The sequence below is a fragment of the Schistocerca americana genome, chromosome 5 (assembly GCF_021461395.2).
Source record: "Schistocerca americana isolate TAMUIC-IGC-003095 chromosome 5, iqSchAmer2.1, whole genome shotgun sequence".
NCBI lineage: Eukaryota > Metazoa > Arthropoda > Insecta > Orthoptera > Acrididae > Schistocerca > Schistocerca americana.
In genome coordinates this window covers 293,604,506-293,630,034 of record NC_060123.1, presented here as the reverse complement: position 1 = coordinate 293,630,034, position 25,529 = coordinate 293,604,506, and the positions used below count along the sequence as shown (strand labels likewise).

General features: G+C 45.9%; 1 protein-coding gene across 4 annotated transcripts in view; it reads left to right on the top strand.

The window, feature by feature from the left end:
- Positions 1–25,529, top strand: part of LOC124615342 (hepatocyte nuclear factor 4-gamma) — a 695,490-nt gene that overhangs the window by 33,217 nt on the left and 636,744 nt on the right. The gene's annotated exons all lie outside the window — the stretch shown is intronic.

The following is a 25,529-nucleotide window of genomic DNA, read 5'->3' as shown; positions in this document are numbered from 1 at the left end:
AATGAATTCTGAACATACAATATTGTGAATCATGTACCGTCAAGAGCGACGTTCATCACTAATGGATTAAAGTTAAGTATCGAACTAATTATGTCCGCTTTCTGAATTCCCATTCCTTGTCATGTTCCAGACCTCACGTCAGTATAGTTCTTCCCTCTTCACGCTAGCCTGCGTGAGCTAAAACGCGTGCATTTCGGCCTCCAATCGTAACACGGTGTTGGCTTTTCTGCCACCACAACAGATTAACTGCTGTAATTGGTGCTCAGTCTGAAGATATTATGACACATACAAAAGCAACAATGCACCTGGACAAAATGATGGTGTACTTGGGACGCCAAGCGGAAACATCTTCGTCCGAACTTTACTGTAATAGCACTCTGTCAAGACGGCTGCTGCACTTAATGTGCGTCGAAAGCAGTAGTTCCCATCCTTTGGGGGGGGGGGGGGGGGGGTGTTAGAGATTTATAGAGTGGCGTGGTCAGAATTTGTATTTCGGCTTTCAAATCCTAGGAAACATTACGGCTTTGTATTACTCAACAATTGTTACTAAAGCATGGATTGCAGGCTATTGGCAGAGTTTGTCAAAAGAAGCAAAATATTGTAAATAAATAAAATAAATAAACATAGAGGGTGGGTGGGGGCATAAGATATTCTGGTGTTGCAAAGGACGTCAGCAGGCAGGAAACGGCGGTAACCACTGCTGTTACAGACTTCCTTTGTCGTGAGAACAAGACAGTGACAAACACTTACTAGGGATTGAAGAAGGTGTATGGGGATGACGCTGTTGTTCACAGTACAGTCAGTCGTAAGGAAAGCAGATTATCTGGTAAAAGTGGGTACACCAGTACTCAGGGCCTTCAGCACAGGTGCAGACTGAGCACTGCGCAGACTCCTGACGGTGTGCAGCGTATTCACAATTTGATTTTGGCTGACAAACACGTAACTGTGAACGAACTGTTAATCCGAGTAGGAATAGGAATGCGATGAAAATCTATTGGGAGATCATATGGGCCCAGTGCTTTCTTGGTTGCCCCTTACTGGAGAGCGTCGGCCACGTCCTTTTCTGAAGATGGCGCCTGTGAGGGCCGCCGCTAGTTCTCTATCGATGGTCCAAATCAGTAAATGGAAGACTTAGTCCATCTCTGGAGCGTTGTGGTCTTCTGTGACAGAACTGCCGGTAATGGTCCAAGAATGCATTGGTGATGTTCTTTAGAGCTGTCAGGTGCCGGCCATTCAGCACGGGGATTCATGCTCTTTGATACGCGTTACATTCATAGATAATGTGCTGTGTGCCCGGCGATTGATTCCCGTTAGGTCCTGATTAAGTGTTCACACAAGTATGTATCTGTATGGATCTTGGCTTGCAATCACCGAACCTTAGTCTAAGCTCAAACTGAGACGCACGTGTGTCGACACGAAAGTACAGCGCGACGAGCACGTTGTGCACATGTCGCGCTGGTCCTGCACATATTGCGACGCGTACACATACTCCGCACGCGCCGATTGGCGACGCTCTGCGCTGATCGAGACGAAGCGCGCACCCCGTAATCTTTTACAGAAACTATTCGGTGAAAATATTTGATTTTTGCCTTACTTGTAGCGTTATATATCAGCTTCCTGGCGAAGTGCCCGTCATCTTCGCTAATGGTCATACTTACTGTGACGTACACATTTTAGTAAGAGACTACGCAAAATTCAAAAAGTTTGCAATGAAAAATAGGGGTCGCTATGATTTTGCGTTTGGTACGTAATACACCATATGTTACTGCGTGTGAAATTTAGCTAACATATTGAATTTTTCTGTAGACTTGGGAAGAGGTCTCTGTCTGTCTCCGATCTTGAGAAAATGGACCCTATGTAGCGCGTTGCCTCCCGATCTCACGCCCGCGATAACGAAATATTTACAACATCCCTCGTATCTCGTAAACCGCTTGAGACACCGAAAACAGATTTCGGCGAATGGTGGCACACAAGGAGGAGAGTACTTTGCTAGTTCGTAAACATACTGAACTTTCTTATCTATTACGATATATCAGAAGTTGTACTTATTATTTAATTTTTTCATGCCAGTGACTATAATTCTTTAAGAGTTGTCGACAGCTAGTGAAACAAAATTTCCTAGTATGAAAATAACCATGAAATTTTTTTCTCGTATGTTAACACAAACCGACATAATGAGGTTTTTCGTATGCTATTGAGCTCTCTGGCCGAAAATTACTTGTTTAATGAGACACTGTTTCAGAATTCTGTAACAATAGCTGTTGCAAAAATGAGTTAGTGCAAATTATGCTGTGTTTTGGCAAAATAAGTACAATTACGGCTGTCAATAAGAGAAATGTGTCCATTATTCATAAATGGTGATGCTTCTTCGATTGTGAAAAGGTTAACAACTAACACAAAAACAAATCGCCAAGTCTGCTGGAATTTTGGTTGAATCCCATAACCCATCGTATTTTTAACACTGAGCGACTGGAATGGAAACTTACAAAAGGATTTTATTCCTTTTCTTCATCTGAACAATGTTAAAATAATGACGAACGTACCCTTCAGGTGGAATGACATGCGCTTGCCAGATGCTGGTTATTCACCTATGTCTTGCCAAACTGACAATGTGTGATTCGCGAATAAAATAGTTGTTATTGAGAAAAGTAAACAATTGATACGTGGCACAACACAATGGTCAGAGTATTGTCAGCAGATAAAAATATGCGCGCGACAGGAATAGGGAAGCTAGCCAAGTGTGTTTTGCGAGAAGAAGAGTTCAAGTCGTTTGAAAAACATTGTCATGAAAGTAGATCTGCCTTCGTCAGCAATACATTTCAACTAATGAAATATATCTGGTAAGCACACTCTTTCAGGATTTTCATGCTTTCAGAATAATACCGACCACTACTTCATTTGTGTAGTCTGTTGTATAATTAGTTTATTAATGCTGATAGTGTAAATGCGACCACTGAATTGCTTTTCTCGTCATGACGAGCCGATAAATAAATGTCGTGTGACTAGGGCCTCAGGTCAGGTAGACCGTTCACAGGATGCAAGTCTTTCGATTTGACGCCACTTCGGCGACTTGCGCGTCGATGGGGATGAAAAGATGATAATTAGGACAACACAACACCCAGTCCCTGAGCTCTCAGAAAATCTCTGACCCAGCCGGGAATTGAACCTGGGCCTTTAGGGCTGACATTCTGTCGCGCTGACCATTCAGCTATTGGGGGCGGACTGACGAGCCGATTAAAACACCGTTATTCGTGAGGGCTTCTCGACTGTTTCTAGCTTGCAGCGGAAATATGATGTCCACATGTATGTGGTATAATGTTCTTATTCTATCCATATCCAAATAATGACAGTGAAACTTATGTACTTCATATCTCGGATGCTTTACCAGGAGCAAAAAGGGGCCATGCCTGTGTAAATTAAGCCTTTTCGACTTTTTGTAACAGATCGTAGAGATACGTCAGCATAACAGACAGCAAGTACGTAACCTTGTCACACTTTCCATCCTTTCTTCTAGATCACTTGGTTTTATAATTTTCCTTACTTCCTTATTCGCTCTGTCCCTTCTTACGACCTTCAAAGGTTGTGGAGGCAGAAGATATAATTCCAGTGGCTAATGGCTCACGAGTTATTGAACTTGCATCGTTCTTGACAAAAGAATAAACAAAACGAAGTATTAGATATATGTAACTAAAAACTGTTATGTACTAACCGCAAAGTGATGGAGCGCATAAACGGCGAAAAACGAAAACCAAAATACTACTCAGTGACAATAAAATTCAGTTTAGGGTAAGGCTGATTTTTCGGATAGGCAATACGTCCGCTGCCCACATGCGCCATGCCGCAGTGCGCATATGGCAGGACAGCCTTCCCGCACCCCGCCTCACTCCTCCCGTAGTGCTCGCGTGACGCGCAGCGCGAGAAACTGTGCGACAATCAAAACGCCGCGCAACCTGGCGAAGGCGCGTGTCGCGTCCCAGTCGCGTCGCGCCGCAATTTGCGCGGTCGTATTTGAACCTGTGAAGTTACAAAAAAGCGCGCTGCGCTGCGCCACGCCACACGCGCTATACGCGTCTCAATTTGCGCCTACCCTCAGCCTGATGTCCTGGAGACAGCGCTGAGTTAATATCTCACATAGTAGCGTTAAATCATATTCCATAGTGTGCTTTTTGCCAACTCATTGAAGTGCATCACTGCGTGCTGCAGAGCAGGTTTTATGCAATCGAGCCACCAACAGATTGAGGAAGGAAACGTCCAGTGCCGCCTCTCACAGTTCGCCCACGTGTCCACTAACTTCTGCAAACACTCCAGATCCTCAGAAGTGCGACATTCATCTTCCATGAGCTCCTGCTTTTCCACACTCCACTCTTTGTCTTGAAAGGGAGATGGTGGAGGTTGGCATCACGACCAGTAAAGGCTGTCGGCCATATCTCAGCATCAAGGATCTCTGCTGTAAGCTCTTGGTAGACATAGACCTCGTCAAAGTGCATAGTTTTACTGTGACATTCAACAAGTCAGACTACTTCACCAGGTATTGACGAGGTGAAGGTTTTGCCCCAGCCGTTGCACCTCCTGGCACTTACTAAAATGCAGCATTTGATCGTTCAGTGATAGGACACAACTGAAGTTACCCTAGTGTAAAATGATCATATCATCCCTCGAATAAGGGTGCAACCTCCTCTGTTTAAAACCTCGATCGGTCTCTCCTCATGTCTGTACTAGAGGGGGTGTACACATTCATGATTTTGATGCCTCAATATGTGATAGGACGTCCTGATCGCAATGCCTTTCTTCACGAGGATGGCCGTACTGTTGCTGTTGTCTGTGCACAGTGCCCAGTAAACGTATCAGCACACAGATGGGAACTGGTAGAGGCACACTCCTGTAGAAGTGCGAAGTTGATGTCCACCACCCGCTGAATCTCTTGAGACCTTTAGAGCACCGCCTTTGAACTGATGGTATTGAGGTTTATTGTACCAATCTAGTGGGCCTGGCAAGGGGAGGTAGTATCGTTGGCGCCTGTTGGGAGGGATGGAGGTAGGAGGCACTAAAAAGGCCCTTCTGTCGATAATGGGTCCCCTTCATTATCCATTGACTTTTAACTGTCTTGATACAACTGCAGCCACTTTACCAACAGCAGCAGACGTCACATCCTGGACATCGTTGCCCCATGCAGTTGAGCTTGTACAGTCACCAACCCATGGAATTAATGAGGCAGCTGAAGGTTGCAGCACATTCATGACAGTGGCAGAGACTGCATCCACATACTGTCCATAATCCAGAAGCATTGTGCTGTGGGAGGTCTTCTGCAAATCCGCTGGCAATCGAATCTCATCAAGGGAACCGCCGATCACATCTTCATGCTGGGGGTGATCGCCGACTTAGGGATTTTTGTCCACTGTAGACATCTTATGGTGTCAGCTAGTTGATGTTTCTTCTGTTATTTCAGTAGCTGTTGCATAGGTATCCAACAACTACTGAGGATCATTGACATCAGGGATAAAAGCTTGGTCCTCACCAGCAAGTATGTAGCAGCCAGTCTCCACTCTGGAACCATTCCCCCTTTGCGTTGCAAGACCGGTGAGCGTCGGGTAGTGAGGACTGTCTGTCCATAGTACACTGTTGCCGCATCAGGGGCTGCTCAGGGTCGATTGCAGACGATGCAGCTGAGCCCTGCAAGGGTTTGGAAGCGTGAGTATGCCCACATGGAAGATACCATTTCACTGTCAAGGCACATATATGTACATATTTACGTGTATGGTGTCTATCCTTTTGAACATGCCGTTAACAGTGTCATCGACAGAGGACATTACATTTGTAGTGTGCAGCATGTGGGAATTTGGACTGGATGGGAGCGCGCAGGAGTGCTCGGATGGCCGAGGCATCTAAGGTAACCCTTCTAGTGGCGCATCTGGGTTCGAATTCCGATCCAGCGCAAATTACGATATGTCGCCATTGAATTTAGTGCAGTGCCTGTATGTATCTGAGATTTAGATGTGTCTCTTGAATTCTATATATGTAGCTGCTGAATCACAAAAATCTTGTCTGTTCTTTTGAACATGCCTCGAAGAACAGATGCCACACATATAAAGATATTAATCATACGTCTCTCCCCGTGTGAGATTCATAGTATCTGTGCGAGCATAGGATGTAGACAAAACGGTGACATGTGGAAGTTTGGGTCTGTACGGGGAATGTGCTTAGATAGTGGTTCTAGTTCGCTGTCGGTGGCGAAGCAGTGTGGACGGAGCAGCTTACGTCCTCGTTGCGGCGTGTGCCTCACGATTCTTTACTTTACAGCGGTATCGCGCATGTTACGATCAACGACAGAATGCCCAGCCCTGATTGTAAAACCACGTTGAAGTTCACCTTTTCGAACGAATATGCGTGACCACAAGCACTCTGTGTCGAACAATTCCTACATGACGAAGTAATGATCTCCCGTGAAGACATGACCGGAATACACCTGTAACACCTATCCACTGTTAGTAGCGTGGTTTACGTCAAACTGACATATGACGCAGCTTGCGACAAGAGCTCAGAATGGACGAAAGATGGCCTCAAATTCCGCCATTTGGACAGCCACCTCGGCCCAGAAATTGTTGAACATGCCAGTCTGGGATTATGCACGATCCTTATCTTTGAACTTCCGTTCGAAATGCCGGCAGACGAGATGGTGGCACTGCGCCCGTATGGAACAGTACTTGGGCATGTAGCAGAGAAATGGGCACTCTTTACTACATACCAAGTTTTTAACGGAGTGCGGCAAGTCCACATTGAGCTAAAAAAACATGTCCCATCCTACCCCTTCATTGGCAGTCGCCAGACCATGGTCAAACATGGTTGGCGGCCAAAGACCTGTTCTCGATGTGGTAAAGAAGGACATGTGCGAAATAAATGCCTCCAACGCAGAATAACACAGCTGCAGACCGACGAAGCTTCTCCCCTATCGACTGTGACATCCATTCCACACACCTATGTGGCGGCACTGATATCCTGTACACTCCAGACGCCTGCACAGCAACTTCCACACAATGTTTCACAGCCTGTAGAGAGCGGATGAGGCGAGGCCGATCGCCTAGAACAGCAACCGGCCCCTTCCCTGGAGATCCCAATGCCGGATGAATATCTTGACAGACGTGAAGGTGATATGGCGTTCGATGCCATGGTTATTCCTCTACGCCTACTACTGCCTTCATTCCTGAATGTAGCAACTCCATCCAATCATCCGACTCTGAACCACATCCCACAAACAAATGTTATCAAAACGACGCAAGAGGAAGAGGATGACATCGACGGTAGAGTAAGAGTCATGCTTCCAGGACAAAACCATCGACAAGCGCTGATCCATTCTATACATTCGCGTGACGGCCAACGGTTGGTATCACGGGCGAACATCGCAACAGACTTTAAAGCTCACCGTCGTCGTTTATATCGTGCAGAAGATTCTAACCTTGAGGCACATACAGATGGCCCATTGTATCTCTCTTTTAGTAAACATCTCCACTGAAGACATCACTACCGATGAGCTCGCCAAAGGGACACTCAACTGATCGCCAGTACCAGATGGCCTGCCATTACAATTTTATAGGACCTTCAAGGGCTTAACTTTGCCACGATGGAGGGAAACGTGGCAGGAGCTCCTGTCCTCTAAGACGCCACCGCCACCGGAATTTCTAGAAGGTCTAATTATTCCGGCACCCAAACCGTATGGAGGTATGCTACCTGGCAGCTATCGGCGAATCAGTTTATTTAACTCGGATTTTAAGATTTTTACGCGCTTCCTCGCAGTGCGTCTCAGACGAGTCCTACAGCAAATTCTCTCGCCTGCACATACGTCCTTGGACGCGGATATTAATATACAATGAATTCTATGTCATCATAGACATATCAAAGCTATTGCAACAGTCTGTCGATTTCAGGGAGCCACGATTTCCATCGATTTCGATCAGGCATTCGACCACGTGAACCACAGCTCTTTCGCGAAGGTCATAGAATGGATGGCATTCCCACCTGCCTCCGTCCTCTTAATCATGCGCCAACTTCCTGACGCTTCGTCGAGGATGATGGTCAATGGACTGATGGCGACACCAATATTAATCGCACGGTCAGTACGAGAGGATCGCCCCATTTCAATGATCATGCACGCTATCGCACTAGAATCGCTTCTCTGCGGCCTGGAACGACGTTTATCAGGTATCACCCTGCAAGGACACACATTGAAATACCGCTACTATGCAGACGATCTCGTCTTCATCGTATTTACCAATGAGAAGGTTAAAGGGGCAATACAATGGATCGAACTGTACGGGAGCGGTGCAGAGAGCCATATGAACGTCGCCAAATCCTGCGGGATGACCATTGGAAGGGGACTCCTTGATGAAAATGTGGCTCTGTCCAGGACGATGTAGACTCTACACTGTCTACGAGTACTTTTTACTGGAGACATCCGTCGCGCTAAGGCGATCAATTTCCGGCGTCTTCTTCAGGACTTCAGTACAGACGCTCGAAGTCAGTGATTGTGAGTAATGCTCATGTTATAGAATGTGCAAGCTTAATAATATTTATATGGTATCCCGCATAACACACATCGCACAAATTTTACCTGTGTACAGTGATGGCGCGTCGGAGCCAAGCGACCTTCGGTTATTTTGTCAGTACTGGTCACATATTTAAAGTCAAGAATAAGAGGGAGTCTTGCCCTGGTCAATGTCCATGCGCGCTGCAGCTCTTTACGCATGTACAATAATGAAGCAAAGGAATCACAGCTTTAACAGCATCACTGCACTTTTGGTCGACGAACTCGCATCTAGTTCATGTCAACCCTTGATCGCCCTGGCCCAGACTGCACCAGCGCTATCACATATCAAACCTTTACTTCTGGAATGCACTTATGTCCACGAAGACTAGGGCTCCCACTAGTCGAGATATTTAATGCGAACACACCCTAGGAATGCTGTCGAAGTACATCGCCCAGAGGTTTGGTGGCAGGCAGTGTGGCGCGCAGTCTATCAACCATACTTCACTACTGAAACGAGCACCCACTGGTACATCATGTTTACCGGAAAATACCCGACGCGATGCAAACTCCTTGCCATTGCACTGCCAGACAATCCCCTCTGTCTGAGGTATAATGTGGACGACACGGACGAAAACCGTCTCCTCTGCGGGGTGGTGGTGGACGTATGGCTCCTTTTCCCGCAGATGCTGGCCCTTTATCTCCGGGTGCCAACGCACATGATCGACCAAGTATGCTCTCCTGTCCGCACGAAACGTGTTTTCCACCATCAAAGATGCATATTGTCACCTGGATAAAGGGTATGGCCATCATTTATCTTTTTAGAAATGGGCCTAAGAACGTGATCGATGTTTGGAAGTTATTGCTGAAACGAAACCACATAACATGACGACACGTTAACTACCAGTCTCTAGATAGGGAGCATTTTTTCCAACCCGCCCAGCAGTTGGAACATCCCCGGTAAGCGCGGTTGAGAAGTAAAGCTACATTCTCAGGACCATCGAAGAGTTGGCGTTCGCTTTCCGAAAGCATGCCCCCAAACTGGCGTCTTCAAAACGAGTGGTCACCGAATCGTTTTCGCACACAAAGAGTATCTTCGAGGTATTGTTTCCTGTTTCCTATGTTAAATAAAGGAGTTTTCTATTATTCTCATGGCACTGTATAACTAAAAAAGACCCACACAAAATTTTTTCCTCATTTTCTTAGGCGACCGCTCACATAAAAAAAAAAAAAAAATTGGTGGTTAAGGCGACTACTTCTCGCTTAAAGTGGGAAATCCGGGTTCGAGTTCCGGTTCAGCACAAAATTTTAATTTTCACTGATAAATTGTGCAGGTGGAGTTTCGCCACATTCGGAAATGCTAACATAAGTCTCGTTGTTAGCTACTGTTGGCTCTATTTAAGTATTGCAACTGTCTGTTGCAGTCTGTGTTTGATGGAGAGAGTGATTCTAAATTCTCTTTTCCGTGATGCATTTATTCGGGTAACGTGAACACTCAGAGCGGTCTATGTTGGAGTTCTAAAAACTCTTCTTTTGTGGCCGGAAACAGTTTTCATAAAATTCTTCTGAGCTGTAGTCTGCGTCATATCGTAAAATGATGAACCAACGTTTTAGCAAGTATAGCAAGTAGCCTTGCTATTGGAGCAATGCAAGCTGGTGTATTGTCTTCACTCTGCTCAAAACAGCATAAATAAAACGTATAGTATGTTCGGATGTTGATATTTAAGTTGCTTAGCCCCCTGTCGTACTACATACCCTGATGTAAGGCGTTGGTAATTTATTTTGCAACACGACGCTATTTACAACGCATTTCCATCTAGATGTACATGGATACTCCGCAAATCACTCACAAGTTCTTGGCAGAGGGTTCATCGAACTACCTTCACAGTAATTCTCCATTATTCCAGTCTCGAACAGCGCGCGGAAATATCTTCCCGTGCGCGCTCTCATTTCCCATATTTTATTACGATGATCGTTTCTCCCTATGTAGGTCGGCGTTAACAAATTTTTTTCGCATTTGGAGGAGAAAGTAGCTGACTGAAATTTCGTGAGAAGATTTCGCTGCAGTGAAAAACGACGTTGTTTTAATGATGTCCACACCAAATCCTGTATCATGTCAGTGGGACTCTCTCCCCTGTTTTGCGATAATACAAAACGCGCTGTACTTCTTTCAACATTTTCGATGTACTCCGTCAGTCCTATCTGGTAAGAAACCCATACCCCCCCCCCTATGGGTTCGGGGGTTAGAATAGGCCCGCGGTATTCCTGCCTGTCGTAAGAGGCGACTAAAAGGAGTCTCACATGTTTCGGCCTTATGTGATGGTCCCCTCTCGGGTTTGACCTCCATCTTTCTAAATTTATCCGAAGAGCGAGCCAATTGGGGAAGGGCGCCTTACATGGTGCACTGTATCCGTCGTGCAATTAGACCTTTAGCCGGATTTCTCGTCGTTGCAATGGTGTCCCGCTCGTTTTCGATCTCTTGGGCGAGGATACGTCCCTGGGTGCGATTACCACGCTGCGCTCTGCAGTGTTTCTTTTACCTGCGACGACGACCTTGGACATTTTTGCACCTAAGATCCAGCACGGTAGCCAGTCCGTTGTGGTGGGGCCGCCATGTACCCTGTTGGTTGTAGCCCCCTGACAACACAGGGATCGCTCTACTGATGCCTGCGCCGTTAACTCCCCACGTATGCCAAGGAGTAGATGCCCATCCTCCTGGGGTATCGGGACTCCCGGCAGCGGCCATCCTGCCAGGTGGCCTTTGCTGTGGCTGAGTGGCGCCCGTGGGGAGGGCCCTTGGTCGGAGTAGGTGGCATCAGGGCGGATGACCCGCAATGAAGCGTGGTACATCATCTCTCGCTGGCGGCCAGCCGCCAGCAGTCTCTAAGCGTTCTCGGGCTCAATTTAATGCTCAGAAGTACGATCCGAAAACGTTCCCCTCCCTGGCCACGCCGTGGGAAGAGCGTAAGTCTCAGGATGGAGGTAACAGTTATTCGCCCCGATTCTTAGTTTGCACGAGAGCTGATGGGGAGTCTTTTCTCTCCAGAAAGCCTCAGTTCTTCGTCGAGCATTTAGAGGAAAAGTTTGGGGAGGTGGAGGGCTTGTCTAAGATGCGTTCTGGGTCAGTACTGATACAAACGGCATCCTCCGCCCAGTCACGCAGGTTACTTGCTTGTGACAAGTTGGGGGATGTTAACGTTACTATTACACCACATAAGAGTTTAAATATGGTCCAGGGTGTTATTTTCCATAGGGACATCCTTTTGCAGTCTGATGACGAGTGCGCGCCAACTTAGAACGCAGAGGTGTTCATTTCGTCCGGCGCGTTCATCGGGGTCCGAGGGACAATCAGGTTGCTACCGGTGCCTTCATCTTGGCCTTCGAGGGTGATACGTTACCGGAAAAGGTCAAGGTGATGGTCTACCGATGTGACGTCAAGCCCTATATCCCTCCCCCGATGCGGTGCTTCAGGTGCTGGAAGTTCGGCCATATGTCTTCCCGCTGCACTTCCAGCCTCACATGTCGAGATTGCGGACGCCCACCTCATCCCGATACTCCATGTGCCCCGCCTCCCATCTGCGTCAACTGCGGGGAGCACCATTCACCTTGCTCGCCTGACTGCAAAGTCTTTCAGAAAGAGCGCAAAATCATGGAATATAAGACCCTGGACCGGCTGACCTATACTGAGGCCAAAAGGAAGTATGACAGACTCCATCCTGTGAGAATGACATCTTCTTATGCAGCTGCTACAACAACTGTGCTAGCCCCATCAGTTTCGAGACTTCCAGCCAGCTCGATAAGCAGTAAGACTCCTCCTGCCCCCTTGCCCGTGGGGGGCTGTACCCAACCGGTTGCTCCTGCACCACCTACCTCAGGAGCAACCTCCTTCCACCCGTCGGGGACGTCCGTCCCCGCTTCTCAGCCGGAGAAGCGTCTAACTTCTTCGGCTACTCTCGCCCGTAAGAGTTCCCTTGGGACCCTCCCTTCCCAGGGTTCCACCAGCGGGAAGGATGACGGCCGCCAGTGGCATACGTCCTCACCAGCGGCCGGGCGTAGGGCTTCACGATCCTCCTCTGTCCCGGAGACTGAATTGGTGAAGCCTTCCCAGCCGGTGAAACCCAAGGTTCAGCGAGAGAAGTCCAAGAGAAAGACCTCTAAGGCCAAAGAACTTGCGGTGGCACCAACCCCATCGCACCTTTCGCGCTCTGCGTCTGGGGATGAAGTCGAGATTCTAGCGTCCGCTGAGGACCTTGATCTCGCTGGTCCCTCAGATGCCATGGATGCCTCTCGTACGGGTACTGAATCGGTGGCAGTGAGTGAACAAGTGGCGTAAATTGCCTTCCCAGTCCTTTCACGTCTTTCTCAGCCATGGACAATATCATCCTCCAGTGGAACTGCGGCGGTTTTTTCCACCATCTAGCTGAGCTCCGCCAACTTATCAGCCTTCACTCTTTCTTCTGCATTGCTCTTCAGGAAACTTGGTTTCCAGCAATGCGAACCCCCGCCCTCCGTGGGTATCGGGGTTATTATAAGAACCGGGCAGCTTATGAAAGGGTGTCTGGTGGCGTCTGCCTCTATGTCCTTCACACTCTGCACAGCGAGTCTGTCCCTCTCCAAACACCTTTAGAGGCTGTCGCTGTACGGGTGTGGACGCCACAGGCTGTTACCGTCTGCAGTCTTTACCTTCCACCGGATGGTGATGTCTCGCAGCATGTCCTGGCTGCGCTGATAGCCCAATTGCCGCCACCTTTCTTGCTATTGGGCGACTTCAACGCCCATAACCCTCTGTGGGGTGGGTCAGTGGCAACAGGTCGAGGCGCCATCGTTGAGCATTTATTGTCGCAGCTCGATCTCTCGATTTTAAATGATGGTGCCTTCACACACTTCAGTGTGGCGCATGGCACATACTCCGCCATTGACCTTTCAATCTGTAGCCCTAGCCTCTTACCGTCTGTCCAATGGAGTGTGCATGACGACCTGTGTGGTAGTGACCACTTTCCGATCTTTCTGTCACTACCACAGCGTCACTCTTCTGGGCGCCCTAGCAGATGGGCTATGAATAAGGCTGACTGGGACTTGTTCTCCTCCACTGCCGCTCTTGAGCCTCTCTCTAATGACGACATTTATGCGGTGGTTCAATCGGTCACCACCGGCATCGTTACTGCCGCCGCATCTGCCATTCCGCGCTCCTCTGGGTCCCCTCGGCGGAGGACTGTGCCTTGGTGGTCGCCTGAGATCGCTGCAGCGATTACAGATCGCCGGCGGGCGCTACAGCGTCACAAGCGACATCCCTGTATTGAACACCTGATCACCTTCAAACAGCTGCGTGCGCGGGCCCGCCGCCTTATCCACCAAAGCAAGCAGGAGTGCTGGGAGCGGTACGTGTCCACCATTGGCCTCCATGTCACTCCATCGCAGGCCTGGGCCAAGATTCGACGCGTCTACGGCTATCGGCCACCTGTCAGCGTCCCTGCGCTCTCACTGAATGGAGCAGTTTGTACTGACTCCGACGTCATTGCAAACCACTCAGCAGAGCATTTTGCTATGAGTTCCGCTTCTGCGAATTACCCTAAGGCCTTCCGCTCCATTAAAGAGCGGATGGAACGTCGGAGCCTTTAGTTTCGCACCCACCATCCAGAATCGTACAATGTTCCATTCAGTGAGTGGGAATTCCGCAGTGCCCTTGCCGCTTGTCCTGATACCGCTCCTGGACCAGATAGCATCCACTGCCAGATGCTGAAACACCTCTCAGTGGATTGCCAGCGACGGCTCCTCGACCTTTACAACCGTATTTGGGTCGAGGGTGAGTTTCCGTCGCAGTGGCGGGCAAGTATCGTTATCCCCATTCTGAAACCAGGCAAGAACCCTTTGGAGGTGGACAGCTACCGCCCCATTAGCCTCACCAACGTTCTTTGCAAGCTTCTCGAACGGATGGTGAGCCGGCGCTTGACTTGGGTACTGGAGTCTCGGGGCCTTCTAGCTCCATCTCAGGGTGGGTTCCGTAAAGGCCGCTCCGCCGCCGACAATCTGGTGAGCCTGGAGTCGGCCATCCGTACTGCCTTTGCCCGCCGTCAGCACCTGGTCGCTGTCTTTTTCGACATGCGGAAGGCGTACGATACGACATGGCGTGATCACATCCTTTCTACGCTTAATGGATGGGGTCTTCGGGGCCCTCTGCCGATCTTTATCAGAAATTTTCTGTCGTATCGTACCTTCCGCGTGCAAGTCGCAGCCTCATATAGTTCCACCCACGTCCAGGAGAACGGTGTGCCACAGGGTTCTGTTTTAAGTGTCTGCCTGTTTTTAATAGCCATTAACGGGCTCGCTGCGGCCGTGGGAAATTCTGTCTCTGCTTCCCTGTATGCTGACGACTTCTGCCTTTATTACAGCTCTACTGGCATTGCAGCTGTTGAACGTCAGCTACAGGGTGCTATCCGCAAGGCGCAGTGTTGGGCTGTAGCTCATGGGTTCCAGTTTTCGGCAGCCAAGACCTGCGTAATGCATTTCTGCCGGTGACGCACTGTCCACCCGGAGCCGCGGCTTTATCTTGCCGGCGAACTTCTTTCAGTGGTGGAATCACACAGGTTTTTGGGGGTGGTTTTCGATGCTCGGTTGACTTGGCTGCCTCATATCCGGCAGCTTAAACAGGCGTGTTGGCGGCATCTAAACGCTCTGAGATGCTTGAGCCACACCCGCTGGGGCGCCGACCGATTTACCCTGTTGCGGCTCTACCAGGCGTTAATCCAATCCCGTCTGGATTACGGGAGCCTGGCTTATGGCTCAGCATCCCCCTCTGCGTTGCGGGTGCTGGACCCAATACTACACAGCGGGATCCGACTTGCCACTGGTGCCTTCCGCACCAGCCCTGTGGACAGCATCCTTGTTGAGGCAGGTGTCCCTCCACTGCGGTTACGACGCCAACAATTACTGGCTGCTTATGCTGCCCATGTTTTCAGCTTGCCCGGGCATCCAAATTACCGTGTCCTGTTCCCGCAGTCGGTCGTCCATCTGCCGGACCGTCGGCCCCGGTCGGGTTGTCCGATCGCCGTACGTGTCAAGGAGCTTCTCTGCGGGCTTGGGTTTTTCCCTGTTCCACCTCCTTTCCAGGCGCCTCTGCGTACACCCCCGTGGTGTGTTCCTCGCCCTTGCCTTCGGCTCGACTTGGCACAGAGCTCGAAGGACTCGGTCCCTCCAGAGGCCTTCCGCCGCCGCTTTTATTCCATCCTGGCCACGTATCAGGGCTCTGGAATTGTTTACACCGACGGTTCGATGGTTGCTGGTCGTGTCGGGTATGCGCTAACTCTAGGGGACCATTCCGAACAACGGTCCTTGGCGGCTGGCTGCAGCGTTTACACTGCTGAGCTAGTCGCCATCTTTCGAGCCCTAGAGTATATCCGCTCCTGCTCAGGTGAGTCCTTCGTTATCTGTAGCGATTCCCTGAGCGGTTTACGAGCTCTCGACCAGCGTTTTCCTCGTTCTCGTCTGGTGATGGCTATCCATGAGTCCCTGCATACTCTTGCGCGTTGCGGCCGCTCTATGGTCTTTGTGTGGACCCCCGGTCATGTCGGTATCCCGGGCAATGAGCATGTTGACCGCCTGGCGAAAGAGGCCACGAGTAAACCATCTCTGGATGTTGGCCTCGCAGAGACTGATTTGCGGGCAGTCCTCCGCCGAAAAGTTTTAGCGCTTTGGGACGCTGAATGGCGCGATCGGATCACACCCAGTAAACTCCGTGCTATTAAGGAGACGACGACTGTGTGGCGGTCATCCATGCGAGCCAACCGCAGGGACTCAGTCGTCCTTTGTAGGCTCCGCATTGGCCACTCCCGGCTAACACATAGTTATTTACTGCGCCGGGAGGACCCTCCTGTATGTCGCTGCGGGGCGGCTTTGACAGTGGACCACATTCTGTTGGCCTGCCCCCTTTTAGCTGTGGTCAGGCAGACATTTGCGCTGCCTGAAACGCTCCCTGCCGTTTTATCTGATAACCCTGTTATGGCTGGCTTAGTTTTACGTTTTATTAGGGCAGGGAGTTTTTATTCTTTACTCTGAGTGTTTCTGTTTTATTTTACTGTTTTGCGTTGATTCTGGCCTTTGGCCTACGGTTTTCAACAAAGTTTTTAATGTGGTTTCAGTGGTTAGCTTTTCCCTTTTTTTTGTTCCTATGGTCGGCCAACCACCGTCACACTCCGTGTGATTTTATTTCGTTTTGTCTGGTCCTTGTCTATGTTTCTTTTGTTGTGTGTCGTCTGTCTCCTATTCTGTTGAACATTTTTTATTCTCTGTGGGTATTTTTAGTGTTTTGGAAAAAGGGACTGATGACCTCTGCAGTTTGGTCCCTTTAATCCTTAAACCAACCAACCAAACCCATACCGCGCAGCGGTATTCTAAAAGAGGACGGACAAGCGTAGTGTAGGTAGTCTCTTTAGTAGGTTTGCTACATTTTCTACGTGTTCTGCCAATAAGACGCAGTCTTTGGTTTGCCTTCCCCGCTCCATTTTCTATGTGTTCCTTCGAATTTAAGTTGTTTGTAATTGTATTTCCTAGGTATTTAGTTGAATTTATGGCCTTTGTATTTGTCTGATTAATCGTGTAACCGAAGTTTAACGGATTCATTTTAGCACTCATGTGGATGACTTCACACTTTTCATTATTTAGGGCCAATTGCCAAGTTTCGCAGCATACAGATATCTTTTCTAAATCGTTTTGCAATTTGTTTCGCTCTTCTGATGTCTTTACTAGAGGATAAAAGCCAGCATTATCTGCAAACAACCTAATCGACGGCTGCTGCGATTGTCTCCTAAATCAATTATATAGATAAGGAGCAGCATGAGGCCTATAACACTGCCTTGGGGAACGCCAGAAATCACTTTTGTTTTAGTCGATGACTTTTCGTCCGTTACTACGAACTGTGACCTCTCTTACAGGAAATCACGAATTCATTCACATAACTGAGACGATATTCCATAAGCACGCAATTTCACTAAAAGCTGCATGTGTGGTACAGAAGCCTTCAGTAAGTCTAGAAATATGTAATCAGTTTGAAATCCCATGTCAGTAACAATCGACATCTCGTGTATGTAAAGAGCTAGTTGTGTTTCACAAGAACGTCGTTTTCTAAATTCGTGTTGACTAAGTGTCAATAGACCGCTCTCTTCGAGATAATTCATAAAGTTCGAGCGCAATATGTGCTTCAGAACCCTGCTGCATATCGACGTTAATGATATCGGCCTCTAATTTAGTGGATTACTCCTACTACCCTCCTTGACTATTGGTGTGACCTGTGCAACTTTCCAGTCTTTGGGTACGAATCTTTCGTCGAGCGAGCAGTAGTATATGATTGTTACGTATGGAGCTATTGGATCAGCATTCTCTGAAAGGAACCTAATTTGTATACAGTCTGGACCGGAAGTCTTGCTTTTATTAAGTGATTTAAGTTGCTTCACTACTCCGAGGATATCTACTTCTAAGTTACTGATGTTGGCAGCTGTTCTTCGTTCGAATTATGGAGTATTTACTTCGTCTTTTTTGGTGAAGGAATTTGGGAAGGCTGTGTTTAGTAACTCTGCTTGAGCAGCATTGTCGTCGTTTCCATTGCTATTGTGTCTTGCCGCTGGCATACTTTACATACGACCAGAATCTCTTTGGATTTTCTGCCAGGTTTCGAGCAAGTTTCATTGTGGAAACTGTCACAAGCATCTCGCACCGAAGTCCGTGCTCAGTTTCGAGCTTCTGTAAGAGATAGAGAATCTGGGAGATTTTGCGTTGGTTTAAATTTGGCATGCTTTTTTTGTTGCTTCTGCAACAGTGTTCTGACCCGTTTTGTGTACCACGGGGGATCATCCCTCGTCGTTTGCTAATTTATTTGATATAAATCTCTCAATTGCTGTGGATACTATTTCGTTGAATTCAAGCCACATGTCGTCTACACTTACATTGTTAATTTGGAAGGAGTGGAGATTGTCTCTCAGGAAGGCGTCAAGTGAATTTTTATCTGCTTTTTTGAATAGGTATATTTTTCGTTTAGTTTTGTAGGATTTGGGGGTTGCAATATTCAATCTCGCTACAACCCTGAGTTCACTAACCCCTGAATCCGTTTTGATGCTCGCTACTAGCTCAGGTTTATTTTTTGCTAAGAGGTTAAGTGTGCTTTTACAACCGGTTTACTATTCGCGTGGGCTCATGCACTAACTGCTCCAAATAATTTTCAGAGAATACATTTAGCACAATTGCAGAAGATATTTTATGCATATCTCCGGATTTAAACATGTATTTTCGCCATCATATCGAGGGTAAATTAAAGTCACCAACAACTATAATTGTAAGAGTCGGGTACGTGTTTGAATTTGAACTCAAATTTTCTGTGAACCTTTCAGCAATTGTAGCATCTGAATTGGAGAGCGGTAAAAGGATCCAATTATTATTTTATTCCGGTTGTCAAGAATAACGCCTGCCCATACTAAATCACAGAAACTATCTACTTCAATTTCGCTGCAAGATAAACTACTTCTAAGAGCAACAAACACGCCACCGCCAGCTGTGTTTAGCCTATCCTTTCGAAGCACCGTTAGGTTCTCCGCAAAAATTTCAACTGTGCTTATCTCCGTCTTTAGCCAGCATTCATTGCCTTTAACGAATTGAGCATCAGTCTTTTCTATTAGCGCTTGGAGCTCTGGTAGTTTCCCAACACAGCTACGGCAATTTACAACTGTTATGCCCATGGTTCCTGTATCTACGTTCTTCCTGTGTGCGACCCAGACGAATTTTATGGAAGAAATTTAGGAGATTTAAAGAATAGCTGTATTCTATACCATTTTGTTTAGCCATTGCGAAGGCATTAGAAAAAATTATACTCCTATGTCATTACAGAGTCTTCAAAAATATATATGCTACTCTTCATAGAAGATGGCAGGAAGAAAGATAGAATAGGATTCCCTGTCCCGTTGATGATGTGTTCATGAGGAACGGTATATAAGCTCAGATATAACAATAATGGGAAATGAGAGCGCTAGTATCCTTGTTTAAAGGAGACGTTCCGGCATTCGAGTTAATCGTTTTAGGGTGATTACGGCTGACCTAATTAAGGACGTCCGGATACGGATTCGAACACCGCTCTTCCAGAATGTGAGTCCATTGCTTGAACCATTGCTCCACGAGGCTCAATATCTGGCTCTTAAGCTCTTCTGCTGTCTTCAAGAGTCATAGCACTACAACAACAGAAAGGACAGCGTTTGTAACAGAGTACAGATTTTTCTAATGTACGAGAAGCAACGAAACAAATGTAAATTTTGGTGTTTTCTAACTTACACAATGAGTATCAGTATGATCGTAGAAACAAAAGATGCTTCTCATAAGTATATTAAAGTTGTGGCGTATCACAAAATACCTTTGATATGAAAGCAAAACATGTTCAACGTGTGCTCTTATCTTTTCAGAAACTGGGCAGATAACAGTAGATGGTTCGTGGAAAGATATGAACAGTGAGAAGCGAGATTATACCAGAAAAACATCTTTACTAACGAGTCACATTACAGAAGAAAAATCATCTAACCTCCTGTCAGAATAAATATAGTTATTGGAACCGGAGTATTAGTTAACGGTAAGCTGCACGCTGCGGAAATGGTGTAGTTTTTTCAGCACTTAGGTCGTTATTTCAGAACTGAGCACTGTTCCGATACCGGTGGAGGATGGAAAACGAACTTCCCAATGCAATAATCTCACTTATTGATTTGGTTGTAAATCATATTTGTTCGTAATCAGAGGTTTATAAAGGCTACTAAAGTACGATCAGACTTTCAGGATACATTCGTCACACTCTTGGTTAATTCTGATTAAGTTTTATCTTATAGGTTCACAAGATGCCGTGTCAGATGGGCAGGAAGACGTCGGTCAATCGCCCGGTTTCCACACCTGCAGCTACATCATCTGAACTTTTGTTGATGGGCTGTATGGAAACTCTTGTGTGTCCAACGCCGGTACAATACGCAGAGAGTCCTCCTGTCCGTCTACAACTACGTCTATGTCAATACTCTGTAATTTACACACAAGTGCTTGCCAGAGGGCTCATCGAACCACCTTCACACTGTTTCTCTACCGTTCCACTCTCGAACAGCGCGCGGGAAAAACGAACACTTAAATATTTCATCGAGACCTCTGATTTCTCTTATTTCATCACGATTGCCATTTCTCCCTATGTAGGAAGACGTCAAAAAATATTTTCACATTCGGGGGAGAAACTTGGTGAGGCGTAGTATAGGCATTTGATTTGTTGCATTTTCTAAATGTTCTCCCGATCAAACGTAGTCTTTGGTTTGCCTCACCGTACCGTTTTCTGTATGATCGTTCCAATTTAAGTTTTTCGTAATTGTTATCTATAGATATTTAGTAGCTGAATTTAGACCTGTGTGTTTTATGCTATAACCAAAATTTAACGAATTCCTTTTAGTACTCATGTCAGTGACCTCAGATTTTTATTACATAGCGTCAGCTGCAACTTTTTACACCATATAGAGATTCTTCTAAATTCTTTTACAATGGGTTTTGATCTGATGACTTTACTAGACGGTAAATGAAAGCGTTGTTTACAAACAATCTAAGATGACTGCTCAGAGTGGCTTCAGCATTATTTCTGTAGATTAGGAACAGCAGAGGGCCTGTAACACTTCCTTGGGAACGGCAGTTATCGCTTGTGTGTTACTCGATGACTTTCCGTCAGTTACTACGAACTGTGACCTTCCTGAAAGGAGATCAGGACTCCAGTCGCACAGTTCAGACGATACTCCATAGCCACACAATTTGATTCGAAGTTCTGGGAATCTACAAATATGGAATAAATTTCACATCTCCTGTTGGTAGCACTCATTCCTTCGTGAGAATAAAGACTAGTTGTGTTTCACAAGAACGATTTTTTCTGGATCCGTGTGGGCTCTTTGTCAATAAATCATTTTCTTCGAGGTAGTTCAGAAGATTCGAACACAGTGTACATTCTAGAACCCTACTGCAGATCGATGTCAGTGATATGGGTATTTAGCATACCCTGAAAGGAATCTAGCTGGTGTACAAACTAGACTGAAAGACTTCCCATTGTTAAGTAATTTGGGTTGCTTCGGTACACTGATGATAACTGTTTCAAAGTTCTCATGTTGGCAATAGTTCTTGATTCGAATTCTGCAATATTAACTTCGTGTTCTTTGATGAAGGAATTTCACGAAACCTTATTTAGTAACTCCGCTATAGGGGCACAGTCTTCGGTAACAATTCCTCGCTATCGGACGGTTGCACAATGTTCCCACTGGTGTATTTTACATATCACCAGAATGTCTTTGAAATTTCTGCCAGATTTAGAGACAGAGTTTCGTTGTGGAAAACAAGTCACATTGAAGGTCTGTCTAAATTTCGTGCTATTGTAAAGCTTCGTCAATTTTGGGAGTTTTACGTTCTTTTAAATTTGGCATGCTTTTTTCGTTGCTTCTGCAACAGTGTCCTGACCTGTTCTGTATACCACGGGGGATCAGATCCATATCTTATTAATTTATTTGGTGTAAAGCTCTCAATATTATCGATACTATTTCTTTGCATTTAAGCCACATCTGGTCTATGCTTACATAGTTAGTTCGCAAGGAATGGAGAAGAATTTTTAATTTCCTTTTGAAATACATATATTTTGCGTTTATTTTTCGTGTGTTTGGATGTTACGGTATTCAGTCTCGCTACAACGACTTTCGGTCGCTGATTCTTGTATCTATCATGATGCTCTCTAGTTTATTTGGGATAATTTATTGCTAAGAGGCCAAGTTTGTTTTCGCAACCGTTTAAAAACTAGTGGACTCCTGAATTGATCACTCAAAGTAATTTCCGGAGAAAGTATTCAGAACAGTTTTGACACTGTTGCATACTTGCTTTGAACATGTGTTTTTGCTAACATATCGGGGGTAGATTGGAGTCATCACAAATTAGAACTGTATGAGGGGGATTATCTATGTAAGATGATACTCAAGTTTATTCTAAGACTCCAACTACGCACCAGTACGTCCAGGATTCAATGCGGTGGCGGACTGTTGCATTTGTACGTAGGGCGTTTTGAATTCACATAAGAAAGAGTGTTTCCGTCTGCGAGTACATTGTTTACTGTGGACGCCAGTGACTGCTCCCAACATCTAGAGTAAGAGAGCTTGGTCAGGCCTGGACATTCCATAATCTTTGTAAATATCTTATGGTCGGGATCTGCTATGCTGGCCTTAGAGGGAATTATTTTCACTTGGCGACAGTTATTTTGTAGCTCTATTGGGAAAAAAAGCATTCTGAAATGTTTTGGCAGGAAGCGCCACTTTGCCAAGGAATGCTATTTCAAATGTGTGTGAAACCTTATGGGACTTAACTGCTAAGGTCATCAGCCCCTAAGCTTACACAATACTTAACCTAAATTATCCTAAGGACAAACACACACACTCATGCCCGAGGGAGGACTCGAACCTCAGCCGGGACCGGCCGCACAGTCCATGACTGCAGCGCCTAAGACCGCTCGGCTGTTCCCGCGCGGCGGAATGCTATTAGCGGGAGCAGAAAATGGCCAATGAAAACGCCTGCATCCTGCTTCTGAGATGCTTGGCTGGAAGACATGGATGTTAAAAAACAATTTCCGGGAGCCGCTGGGAGCTCACTAAATTGAAGAGTCGCTTGGCAGCAAGTCTTGGGCCTGTGGGGAAGACGTGATGTCTGAAAAGAATTGACTGTATGAACTCAGGCCTAAGTGATCCTCAGTGACCAGTAAAGTTGTTCTGCCGGCACGGAAAACTTTAGAATTCGCAAGTGTGTTTTCGTGCAGGAGTGGGGAAGTTTGTTCAAGCTGCCGGTCTTCCAGACGAGTGCTGCAGTATAGTCAGCCTGCAAATGGTCGGTAGGAAGGGCTCGCATAGCAATGCATGGTGTCATCAGCTGGCTGGAGATTGTTGAGGTCTGATTAAAAGACTAAAAGCTCCTTTTTTCCATGGAATATTAATGTGTGGTTTAGTTATGTGGACCTTTTCCTTTCTGACTTTGATCTGTTATCAAGGCGAGTTGGTAGAAACCAGATGAGGTGGTGTGGTGGTTGTTTACAGTGTACGTTTTCTAATTCAGTGGTGGGATATGTCTATTGAAATTAGCTGGGTTCCTACAGAATAATATTGCAGATATGGAGGTGGTGGCAATTTTAACTCTGTCTCGCAGGTCAAAGTGAGGCTGGCGATAATTGGTGAAACTTATTTAGTTAATAGCTTAGCGTCCACTGTTTCGCTCGCCTAGACTGTATAGTTTTGTTTTTCTGTAATCGAATTTTTATGTTGTTCACAAATTGCAATTCCTTCTAAACTTTTCACGCTAATTAAGGTCGTTGAAGAATGGTCTTTTTCGAAGTACTTCTGTCCTAAAAGCGATTTTGAGTTCTTGTGGTGATATTTCCGTAATTTCTTGAAAGGTCAAATATCAATTTTCGTAGATTTAGCTTTAAGCATCTTTCAATACAACGAAATATTTTCATCAAAATTTGCATCCTCTTAGGGGTTTAATTTTCAAAAAACACTGAACACGTGTTTTTTTATTTCTAATTGGAAAGTCAAATAAAAATTTTAAGGGATTCAGTTTGAAAAATGCTTTAGTAATGAAATGTTTTCATAAAAATAAAAAAGTGCTTTCGTAATTAAATAATTCCAAAGAAACTTGCGTATCTTATCCCCTATCATATACCCCCTTAAGGGTAAAATTTCGAAAAAAACTGAACTTTTTTTTTTTAAATTTCTAACACAGAAATGAAATACCAATTTTCGTAGATTTAGCTTTAAAATGCTTTAGTGGTACTTTAATGATATTTTATTTTCAAAATCAACATTTAGTGGTTGAATTTCCAAAAATTCTGACGCATATACTTTTTTTAAATTTCTTACCGAGAAGCCAAATACCTATATTGGTAGTTGGGGAAGAACCAGAGTTCCAAGCCCTAACAGAGAGCACTGAAGCTCAAATAGTTATAGAGGTACAGAAAGTTGGCTAAAGCTGGAAATTTTTTCAAACGATGTAACAGTGTTCCGAAAGGACAGATTAAATATAGTTGGTGGTGGAGTATTTATTGCTGTCAGAAGTAGTTTGCCTCGTAGTGAAATTGAAGTAGATAGTTCCTGCGAAATAGTATGGATAGAGGTTGTACTTGATAATAGGACTAAACTATTAATTATCGTTTGGCTGGCTGGTGCTGCCTGTATTGTTCAATGGTCCATCAAAAAGTCAGTAGCTACGATATTCATGGCTGTAACAAAAGACAATCTTCAGATTTCACAGAAGAGGTAACTTCACGTGTGATTTGTATTACCAATAATGATGAAATGCATTACCAATAATGATGAAATGCATATAGACCGGTTATCGCTGTCGACAGTTTGAAATGTAGCAACACCACCACGAGAAAAACTTCCGAGGAACTTACATAAGCCGCCAGATAAAGTTCCATACATGGTTAATCTAGAGGAAAAGAGAGAGAGAGAGAGAGAGAGAGAGGGAAAAAGCAGAAATTATGAAAACAATATCATTCCATCTTGTCATTAAAGTATCGTGAAAGACGAAACTGGTCACCCAGAACGATGTATTATTTTCCCTTTTTTCCATAGTGTTTATCCATTCTAATGTGAAATTCTGTTTTTCAATATTTGGCAAATTTTATTTGATTACTTCATGTTGTGGCCACATGCCTTTCCTGATGTCACAGGCATCAAGGTAACCAGCTATGACCATTCGTTCATCTTGACTAATGTGAAACACGTCTCCTCTATTGAGCAAGTGTTCATAGCTGTTAAGGTACGCACTTTAGAGCCCACGTTTATTGGACATTTTTTCTTGTTTTCTATTGCGTAGCAAGGCCTTGTCTCCCATGAATGGGGTGCTCTGTTGCCTAGGAGGATGATGATTTCGGACAGGGATTTCCATTGGCAGTTTATTTTTCTTCTGGAACCCTCTTAAAAATATACTGGTTTACGGTATACAGGAG